This window comes from Paroedura picta, chromosome 2 (assembly GCF_049243985.1).
Source record: "Paroedura picta isolate Pp20150507F chromosome 2, Ppicta_v3.0, whole genome shotgun sequence".
NCBI lineage: Eukaryota > Metazoa > Chordata > Lepidosauria > Squamata > Gekkonidae > Paroedura > Paroedura picta.
In genome coordinates this window covers 61,757,400-61,767,460 of record NC_135370.1, presented here as the reverse complement: position 1 = coordinate 61,767,460, position 10,061 = coordinate 61,757,400, and the positions used below count along the sequence as shown (strand labels likewise).

Genomic DNA, 10,061 nt, shown 5'->3' with positions numbered 1-10,061 from the left:
TACCTTTAATTTCTTCTTGGTTGGGCAGCCCCTTTTGTTTCTTCTTTGTTATTCTTTCTGTCCTACCTAGATGTTTAAATGTATGTGGATATATGTTGGCCATACCTAGGGATCTGAGGGACCAACTAAAATCCTTCTTTTCTTTTTGTTTGATAATAGCACACAAGGGTCTGACAGAAATTTAAAACTAACAAATTGTTTTATTTTACTTATGAGCCCTTTAACTAGGATCTATTTCCCTCAGACTGAATAGGGGTCATCCAACTTTTGCAGGAGCTGTTTCCCTCAGACTAGATAGGGGTCACTCCCTTTATTAGAAGCTATTTTTCTCACACTTGAATAGGGATCCTTCATGATCCTCTCACTCTCAACTTTCCTTTTTAGTCAACTGTCATTCTTAAATGTAAGCTAGGCCACTTCACTATTGCCTCCTCTTTCCTGGTAGTTTGTGAATAAGTAAAATATTGTTCCCATACAAATCCTGATCTAATTAAAATGAGCCTGAATCATGAAATTCAGCATAATAAAATTTGGAAGCCTACGCACATTTGGAAAAAAATCTCTGGGTTTGACACTCTCAACTGTAGAAGTCTGTTCTCAAACCAGGTTAAAGCATTAGCCAATTATTCTTTATCACCGAAGGCTTAGAATCCAAGCTGTGAGGCAAAGCACCCTAATTTCCCTCAAGGGTTAATGTGATTATTAGCAGGCCTGCTCTGGCATGCAGGTGTCCATAGTTAGGGTCTTCCTGCAGATAACATCCTTATCTCTTTCAGGGTTGGCTTTAAGAATGTGGTAATTGGTTGAGAACCTTTGTTGTGTAACAAGATGGGAAGGGGGGTTAGGAGTGGGCATTAACATCTTCTGGCAAGTTCCATCAAGGGCGATTCCTAATTGGACTGTAACTTATAGAATTATTTAGGCTACACCTTGGGTTATTATGTTCCATGAAGGTGTACCATCTAATACCAGGTACTAAATTATTAGACAAAAAGGTTACTTTTAAAAAAATTATCTGTTGCTAATCTATAGAGATTGTACTGCATAATGATATCCTTTTAAAACTATTCAATAAGCCTTTATATATATATATTTATGGCTGTGAAAGTTGGACCATAAGGAAGGCTGAGTATCAAAGAATTGAGGCTTTTGAACCCTGGTGCTGGAGAAGACTCTTGAGAGTCCCTTGGACTGCAAGGCGAACAAACCGGTCAGTCATAGAGGAGATCATCCCTGACTGCTCCTTAGAAGGCCAGATCCTGAAGATGAAACTCAAATGAGGCCACCTGATGAGAAGGAAGGACTCCCTGGAGAAGAGCCTAATGCTGGGAGCGATTGAGGGCAAAAGAAGAAGGGGACGACAGAGAATGAGGTGGCTGGATGGAATCACTGAAACAGTTGGTGTGAGCTTAAATAGTAGAGGACAGGAAGGCCTGGAGGATCATTGTCCATGGGGTCGCGGTGGGTCAGACACGACTTCACAACTAACAACAACAGTACTTTTTTTACAAAGGTCTGCTTTGTGTGCATTTAACCTTGATGACTCATGGGGGTGCTGCTGAAGTAAAAAGGAGTGGTGAGCCAGAGGTTCTCAGGCTTGGGTCTCTGACACACACCATTGAAGCTAATGTAATTTACTCCTAAGTAAACACACGCAGAATCCATTTATGTATCTCATTGACTGCAGTAAGTGGTGAAACTAAGACAACCCATATCCTTTCTTTCCTTTAGTTTCTTCCAGCAAAGTTCCACGAGACAATGCTCTTGAGCAGCAGAAATAACTTTAAATTAAGGCATGAAAAAATTAGCTACATAGGAATATGGCATTTTTGCCACAAAGTAAAAATTCAAAGTGTCTGAAATTGAAAACTCAGAATGTCAAGCTAAAAAGGGGATAATATAAAAGAGAAGAATATGAAAAGAGGTATTATTGTACCCAAAGGACATTGGCAGATACAATCAGAATATGGAATGTTCATAAATCTCCCTTGGCTAGAAGGGCTAGCATTATCCTAGCCAGACAGAAGGCCCTTGCATGTTGAGGAATGGTCAACTAAATATGCATATGATGGGAGTATTTTGGGAGAGGAAGTAAAATATTGAGATGAGCAAAAACAATGTGCTTTGAATCTGGAACTTTGATCATTCTAACCAGAGCCTAAATCTCTTGTTTCCCATACTAATATTTTCCCATAGGATTTATATAGCTAGTGTAGCGTGGAATAAGTCCAGTACTTTGCTTGGTTTGTATTTATTTCTAGCAATATCAAGAAGGCAGACCATTAAGAGAGGCAGGAAAAAGTAAATCCTAGACATCCTACCCCCATCTTGTGGTACAGCTATGAAGTGCATTCCATGAGCTATAAAGCATTTACTTCAAATTTCCCCACACAAATCTTATACCAGATACATTTAGAAATACTGACTCCTTCCTTGTTCCTTGATGATTCACATCGATGAGTCCTGGAAAACTATCCTGGATTATTATGGCCAGGTTTATAAGCTGCTGCTCTAGCAATTGCCTTCCCCGAGATCAGAAAATGACTCTGTCTACTTCAAACAAGAGTCCACATCCGTGAAGCATTTTGTGACACCCCATCACCAGCAAGAACTAAAATTAATTTAGTTTGTGGGAAATTTACAAACCATGTTGAAGAAATGTTGAGCCTTTGAAGAGTATATTGCAAGCAGACTGATAGAGAAGCCAGTGTGAAATCCATCTGGACAATCAGCTTTTTAGACAAATAGTTTTGCCATCTTCTTAAGGATGGTTGCAGCCTTGCAGAACTGAAGATGTACAGTAAACAGTGGTGCTCAAAGCTGATTTAAAGAAAAGTGATTTTAAAACACTGACATTGAAACTGGTGCCTTTTGATTGCTATTTACGCCCTGTTATTCATCCACAAAGCTTCACTGAGGTACATTTCATTTATAAATGTGCATTTAAAGGTCATTACAAACATTAAAATGATTTTAAATAATTTGAATTTAAATAATCCAATTAATGTCAATGATTTGTTTTTACCCACTGCTCTCAATAAACATCCCACAATGGGTTACAATGACAATTTTAAAAACTCCAATACATAAGCATTCAAAATCCAATAATCCATATTAAAATAATACCCCTGTGGAAATCAAATAAAGAGACCTACCCACCCAACTATCCCCTACTCTGACCCTCCCTCAAAAACCTCAGGGGGGGAAAACTCTTCAGAGGTGTCAGTCAATCCAGCACTAAATCTCCCATTCAGTAAAGAATATGGAGCTACAGAGGGGCCCCTCGATCTTCCATGCCCTGGAACTTGCAACAGTTCCTGCAGTGCCCTCAGCTCTTCTGGGAGCTCATTCCACCAGGTTGGGGCCAGGACCGAAAAATTCTCTGCCTCATATTCTTTTCATTTCAGAACTGGTGAGTTTTAGAGTGTTACTAACTTACTGTGTCACTGTCTTCAGATGACTAGCAAAGGGCATGAGAGAATCCTAAAACTGTAAAACTCTCCTTGCCAAGATCGTTCTTGTGCTGTTGAGCAGCTAGCCAATGTTCCATCAGCCACCATCTCCATCTGCTTGGAGATTTGCATGAGGAAATCATTAGCCACACATTGCAAATGAACAAAGTGTGAATTAATGGTTGACGCATCCATTACAGACAGATGTCATACGGAATCCTTAATTCCAAAGTTCAGAAATGTGAACAGGCCTTCAAACGCATTTGTCCAAATTTCTAGTGCCTTAGAAACAAGATTCTGGGGGAAGAGATCCAAGTGAGCATATGATGGGAGTGGAGGGAGAGGCAGCAGCTCTGAAAAATACAGTGCACATTGTGACTGGCAGTCACCAAACCGTATTCCTATGCAGTTCTCCACTAACTTCAGTGGGGTTTGTTTAAGAGTACAGTTAGTTGTATTTTGACTATGTTGTTGCAGAAAAGATGCGGGGGAAAGGCTGGGGCTCAGTGGCGGAGCTTGTGCTTCCCATGCAGGAAGTCCCCGTTCCAATCTCAGACATTCCCACTTAAAAGAGTCAGGTAGAAGAAAATGTGAAAAAAAATGTCTACCTGTATCTCTGGAAAGTTGCTATCTGTCAGATCAGGCAATACTGGCCTTGTTAGATCAATGGTCTGACTCAGTGTCAGGCAGCTTCTTATGTGTATTTGAGTTCACTAGTCAGCAAGGAACAGAATCTGCTGACCCTTGCAGTTATTTATCAGCACAACAATATTAAATTACGGGCATGAGTTGATGAACTCCATCTGAGCATCAAGCCTGTTTCTGTTTTCCCTTTGTTTTATTTTGTCTCCTTTATAGAGCCAACTGTCACCTGACCAACCCAAATTATTCACAGTTTCAGAACAAGCTCTCCGCGTCTTTTAACTAGCGGACATCTGACTCACAGCTGTGCTCTCTTCTATTCTTGTGGCATCTATAAAAGCTGTGAAGATAACCATGCAATGAAAGGTATTCATGCTCATGTTGCTCGTGAGTCCAAGAAGGGGAGGAGAAGGGGGACAAAGATGCAGCATTCTTCTGTAGGGATGGGCCCAAACCAGGAAAATGCAGTTGGGCTAGGTTCATAGTTCATGGCAGATCTGGTTCACAAACCATGGACTGTTACAAACTTTTTTGCTGTAGACAAACTGGTTCAGTTAATGAAGTTTGTGATGTGTGAAATGACCCCCATAATATGTGCTGGAGACAACAAACTTGCAGAAGATTTCAGCTGATTCTCTTCCTCCTCTCCTTCATGTTTAGTGAGTATTGGATTAATGGGGTCTGAGTTATGCCCCCCCCCCCAAGAAGGTGACCACATGAAATTTCTGGGGAAATGACAGAAAATCCAGGCTTTCAGGGTCATCTCAAATAGAATATGGGCAGACTTGATGCTGCACAAGAAGTGGGCAGCCAGGTGTCCAGCAAGACCTGAATCTTGAGGGTAGCAATGTCCCAGGAAGAAGAAAGAAGAAAGAAGAAGAAGAGTCGGTTCTTATATGCCGCTTTTCTCTACCCAAAGGAGGCTCAAAGTGGCTTACAGTCGCCTTCCCATTCCTCTCCCCACAACAGACACCCTGTGGGGTGGGTGAGGCTGAGAGAGCCCTGATATCACTGCTCGGTCACAACAGCTTTATCAGTACCATGGTGAGCCCAAATTCACCCAGCTGGCTGCATGTGTGGGAGTGCAGAATCAAACCCGGCTTACCAGATTAACCAGTACACCAAACTGACTCTCCTGGATTTCAGTAGGGCTTTTGACAAGGTTCCCCATGATGTTCTGATGGGTAAACTGGAGGATTGCAGACTGGATTTTTGGATGGTTAGGTAGATAGGTACTGCCTAGAAAATCACACCCAAAGAGTGGTTGTCAGTAATATTTTATCAGAGTGGGGGGGGGGAGTGCCACAGGGCTCAGTACTGGGTCTGGTACTTTTCAACATTTTTATGAGTGATCTGGATGAAGGGGTAGGGGGACTCCTCATTAAATTTGCAGATGACACTTAAGAGGACCCATATCTAGCCTGTGCTGAGGCAACTGCATTGGTTGCCAATTGCAGCCTGGATCAAGTTCAAAGTTTTAGTTTTAACCTTTAAGGCCCTTCATGGTCTGCAACGCACATACCTGAGGGATTACCTATTGCCTTATGCTCCCCGCAGGGCCTTGCACTCTGTTGGTACTAATTTTTTGGTGGTTCCTGGACCATGTGAGGTTTGCCTGGCCTTGACAAGGGCCAGGGCCTTTTCAGTCCTGGCCGTACCTAGTGGAATGAGCTCCTAGAAGACCTGAGGGCCTTGCAGGAACTATCTTGGTTCTGCAGGGCAAGATGGAGCTCTTCTGCCAGGTCTTTGGTTGAGGCCAGGGCACAGGTGATCTAGGGGCCCTTCCACACCTAAGAACTTGCTACGATCTGTACTGGAATGGTCAGCACCCTGGGACTTTCCCTGAGGTGCTCGGGGGGGGGGGGATTTTCTCTTTGTTTTTTCTTCTTCCTTTTTCACTGCCAGTTTATGGTTAGGGCTTTTGACTTTTAATCTTTGTGAGGTTTTATATTTTATAATTGTAACCCACTGTGAGATGATCCCTGATAGCAGAGGGTATAAATCTAAATAATTAATAGACACACAGACACACAGACAGACTTTGGAGTCATAAGCAGACAATTTCACTGTGTTTCATTGCCCTTCAACAAGGGTAAAATTATTAATGGCAACAGTTTTTGATAAACTGCTCTATCTTGGAGCTGTGAACTATCTTTGATATTGGTCATGACAGTTTATCACTGTGTCACTTACACAGGATGTGATATTCCCTGGGCTCCAGATATGGACAAGAAACACAGAGACACTTGAGTGATCTGGGCTAGGCATCTCCCTGAAGCCCTATATTGCATGGCCCTACAAGGCAATCTGTGCTTACAGCAGCCAGTCATAGATAGGGATGTGATGAGGTTTTCTGTGAATGAAGTAGAACATTTGCTATAAGGCATTAGATGGCTTTAGATAAGAGATCTCTGGGTAAGTAATAAGTCTTGTATGGCAATTCTTTTCCGTTCTTGATGCTAAAATGGTGTGTGTTTTCATAGTTTATGTCCCACCTGTTCAAGAATAGGTGCCAACCCAAGCATTACTGGAAGCATTTCAACATATGGTATTTGCAGACAATGAGACAGACTGTGCTGATAAGAACATGAAAAAGCAGTGCCACATGAATCATCAATCAATGTTCATCTGTCACATTTATCCATAATAATGAGCAGAATATCCAGTTGATCAAGGTGACTGGACTATGCTGAGGAGGACCATTCACATGATGTCAGATACCTCAGTCGTTGGACTGAATTATGCTGGCTGACCTTGTGTTCCTTTTAAAATCCAAAGAGTAGATAATGGGATAGACCAGTGCCCACATTTTTAAAAATAAGGGGCCATTCCACACAACTTAAATGTAGCAGAAGTTTTACCTTTGGTAAACGCTACAAATTCAAGGTTCCGCATGACATCACACACAATCTGCAACACTCCCGCAAAAAGTGCTTCGTTGTAGCGCTTTTCGGGGAATCGGGAAAAGTGGATTCCCCCTGAAAAAACACTATACTTCTGAGCACAAGCTGCAACAAACCAGCAAAAGACATGTGCATTCTCAATGTAGTGGTAGAAAGGAAGTCCCTCCCCTGCTCTTGCCCCGAACTTCTGGAGAAGCTATCGCCATTTTTTCCCCTTAGACCTGCGAAAGCAACAAACGAGCGAGGCTTCACTGGCTAAAATCCCTCCACAGAACTGATTTAAAGTAAAACAAAGCTCCTTAAGTTCCCAAGCACAACACAGCCCCCTGTTCAGCACTGCATGTAATTTCCGCCACAAATCACTCCTGTGGGGGGGGGATTTTTTTTCTACTTGAGGAGCATGTAAACGATTAATTGCCAGCTCCTACGCCAGCAAAAAGGTCTTTCCGATGCAATGATTGAACACATATTCATTGCAACAGGTGTGTTTGTTTTTTTAAAAAACAGTTCTTAAAGGGAAAAGGGCTTTTCGGGAGCATGAATACAACAGCCCATTGGCTGTTCCGTTTGATTGATGGCCAGGGGCGGGAATAAGCGCAGAAAAATATCGCTTCCTTTGTTGCGATTCCAGCGAGACCGGAAACCTGTGGGGAATGAATGAAACACTACTGAGACTTCTATATTCCACTAAAAATAAAGGTATGCGGAATGACAAAACTCCACTATTTAATATAGCGTTTCTGCATTCTGTGAACATTTGGCAACATTGGTCCTTGTGCAGAATGGCCCTAGTTATTTGCAAAACATGGTAGCATAGTGCAATTGCAGTCTTGTTCTCTGTTATGTGATCCCAGTGAAGTCATTCTAAAAACATCTGCTGAAAGTCAATGCTGTGTTCCAATGGAATTTGCATCACAGTTGGGCATATGGGATTAGGTTGCCATGGTCTTTTTACAGTATGATGCTTTGAGACCGACATATGGGTGCCAGTTTTAACAAAAGCAAGCAATGCATCTGTGATGGGACCCCTTACACACTTCTCCGTACTGAGGTAAAATTTTCCCTCCAAAAATCTAGCATAATTTCCTAATTGACTGAGCAGCTCAAGTAGCGTGGCTTCTTTGTTTAAAAATAATGAAACTAACTGTCCCATCCTGTCACTGGCAGAAGATTTGATTATAACTCAGTCCTGGAACTTTATGGGAAGCTGTAAGAGCCCTCTTCACTAAGACCTTTTCAAAATAGTATTGATATGACATTAGAATTCAACAAAACAAATGACTGTATTTAACATAAAGAGAAAGGGTAGACGGAGGGGGACAAAGCTTTGCATTTAAAAATAGCTGTTGTACAGTTTATTGATCTTAATTACAGGCTTTAGAGAGGTATAGGATCTTTCTCTTCGTTTCTTTTTACACTAAGGGGCTTTTATTCTTGTGTTTCCCCCAGATACTTCTGTCTTTTGTCTTTTTAAATTCCCCTGTTTTTTTTCAAAGGCTGATACCCTCTTTGGTACAAAAATTTCCTTTCTTAGGAACACTACTCACCCTCTAATTTGAGGTGTCTGAAGCAAATTTCTTTCCACATCAGTCCAATTCAATCTCAACTAATTTCTACTTTTTAACTGGGCAGGGATTCTTCTTCTCTCCCTAGAAGATTTCTCCTCTTTCCTTTAGCATGATTTGGTAGTATCACACCACTACTCAAATCCCTCTGCCAAATATCTTTCCTCCTGACAAACTGCTTTCAGCTGTTCAGGGAATGTTCAGCCTGGAGAAAAGGAGGTTGAGAGGGGACATGATAGCCCTCTTTAAGTATTTCATAGAATCATAGAGTTGGAAGGGGCCATACAGGCCATCTAGTCCAACCCCCTAAAGGTTGAAAGGTTGTCATTTGGAGGAGGGCAGGATGCTGTTCCCATTGGCTGCAGAGGAAAGGACACACAGTAACGGGTTTAAACAACAAGTACAACGATATAAGCTAGATATCAGGGGGGGAAATTTCACAGTCAGAGTAGTTAAGCAGTGGAATATGCTGCCTAAAGAGGTGGTGAACTCCCCCTCACTGGCAGTCTTCAAGCAAAGGTTGGATACACACTTTTCTTGGATGCTTTAGGATGCTGAGGGCTGATCCTGCATTGAGCAGGGGGTTGGACTAGATGGCCTGAATGGCCCAACTCTATGATTCTATGATTCTATGATTCTAATGCAGAGATGCCAACCTGGGAATCCACTGGAATTATTGGAGAATATGAATGCTTTGAAGGATGGACTCTGAGTTCCCAGTCCTCCCTAGGCTCCATTCCCAAATTTCCAGGAGCTTTGCAACCTGAATCTGGGAACCTGAATCTGGCATTTTAAACTGGCTGGATCATTTTCTTGGGAAGGGTTAGCACCTTGGTCCCCCACTCAAGTATTTCTCAAGCCTAGCCCATGACTTTTGTGTGTGCATGTATTTGCAATGTACAAATGCGTATGATCAAGAGAAATTTTAGTGGCCATATACAAATAGATGTATAGTTTCTGAGCTGTAGCCATTCTCTTTTTCATTTGCAGTACCCAAGGTGAACCACAAGATGTCTCGTGAAATCTGCATCTGAAAATGAGTGCCAGTAATAGGAGGAGGAGGAGGATGACCCACCTTTTTAACTTGCAGTGTGTTCTGAATTCTTCCATGACTACTGCAATATGATCGGTGTCTGATCAGTGGGAATGGGATTGGCCTAGAAGGGTTAAGCCAGGGACTACTATGACAAAAGAATGATGCCTGTGGTGGATGATAATAGATAAGAATGGTTCTCCAATAGTTCTGCTTAAGTACCCATCAAAGGCTGGAGAAGGGAAAACAGTCTTTTGAGTTGGGAACAGACAGACAGCTAAGTCTACAGTGAACCAAAGGACCTTGGAGTCCTTTTCTCTACCTTATATGAGTGCCTTTCCCCCTCCTACCCATGTATCTATAAATATAACCAATGTTATTGGAGAAGCGTATGTCTCCAGTACTCCTCCCTCCAAAGGGAAGCATCTCAGGCATTGCTTGGGAAGGTGTAGAGTATATCTTGAAT

The 10,061-nt window shown here is 42.1% G+C and overlaps 1 long non-coding RNA gene across 1 annotated transcript; it reads left to right on the top strand.

Annotated features, from left to right (window-relative positions):
• Nucleotides 1-846: 846 nt before the first annotated feature.
• On the top strand, nucleotides 847-9,767 carry LOC143828677 (uncharacterized). Its single transcript, XR_013227825.1, has 3 exons — nucleotides 847-972; nucleotides 4,311-4,460; nucleotides 9,553-9,767. It is a non-coding gene; the product is annotated as an uncharacterized LOC143828677 (long non-coding RNA).
• Nucleotides 9,768-10,061: the final 294 nt, after the last annotated feature.